This window comes from Asparagus officinalis, chromosome 5, assembly GCF_001876935.1.
Source record: "Asparagus officinalis chromosome 5, Aspof.V1, whole genome shotgun sequence".
Taxonomy (NCBI): Eukaryota; Viridiplantae; Streptophyta; class Magnoliopsida; order Asparagales; family Asparagaceae; genus Asparagus; species Asparagus officinalis.
The window spans coordinates 5,417,556-5,418,843 of NC_033798.1; positions in this window are offsets into that span (position 1 = coordinate 5,417,556).

Sequence of the window (1,288 nt, forward strand, 5' to 3'; positions counted from 1 at the left end):
CCACCCCCCACCCCACCCCACCCCACCCCACCCCACCCCACCACCCACACAAAAAAAGGAAACTTTTCTAGTAGTGAAAACCTATTTCCACACCTTTCCTTGTGTTTCTAAATAGCAATTTTGTTTGTTTGTTTCGACATGGGAACATGGGGAGGAAACATTTTCAATCTCATTCCTTTGTTTGGTTCAAAAGCAAAAAAACAAGAACTAGTTTCATTATTTAACTATTATTAAAAACGCATCTTTCCAATCTTTTCCTCCCTAATTCATCACTTTTTAGAGAAGAATTGGTTTCCTTGCAAAAATTAGTGTTTCCCTCACTTTTAAATTAGTCCTCCAAAAATAGGAGGAACCTTCTATTTCTATTGTCAAACTTTTGGTGAAACAAATACAAGAACGGAAACCATTGGAAACTTTTTTGTACATTTTGACCATGTCAGAGCCTTTCCTACCCTTTCAAAGGGTTCTCACCCGAAACAAACACCCCCTAATTGAAGTGAAGAGAAAGTAGGACAGGGAAAATATCGTATCATGGCTAAGAGTTTAGTGAAGGAAATGGACGGGAATTATTTCTTCCATATATTGAAAATAGTCTCCCGAATCATCATATCTTGAATTAATCCTCCAAAATTTTAAGTGTTTCGAAATCAGTCTCTACTTGATATTTACCACCCAAATTGTCGACACGTTAGATTGATGGTTAACCAAGGACGCGTACTCAAATTAGGCTAAATGTCATAAAATCCTCTTAACTTTGTTCGATTATTAGAACACTCCCTTTAACATTCAAAATATTAGAATTCCCCACATAAGTTTAGGGGTTATAAAAAAAACCCCATCAACTTTAAATGGGTCAGAGTGAGCCGAGTCTATTTCTCTGATATCGGGTCTGGGACTGAGCCCAGCCCGGTCCACGACCCGCCTAGGTGCGGGCCTAGTCTGACCCGGCCAGTGGCCCGTGAGTCACGTGCCGGCCCATGTGTTTTTCATCCAAACTTTTTCCTATTTTTTACTGTTTTAATTATATTAAACTTATATTTACAATTATATAATTATTTCTAATTTATTTTTTTAGTAATTTAAACTTGTATTAAACTATTTTTAAGCTAGTATTAAACTATTTTTAAGCTAGTAGTAAACTTTTTAGTCCATCTAAGTAAACAACATCAAGCTTAAAGATCGCTACTTTATTTCTTAATGGATCAAAAGGCCTATGAGCCAAATACATATGATATTTTGGCTTTGTTGGCAGCTAGTTTCAGACCCAAAGGGCTAGAGGAACAGTTAG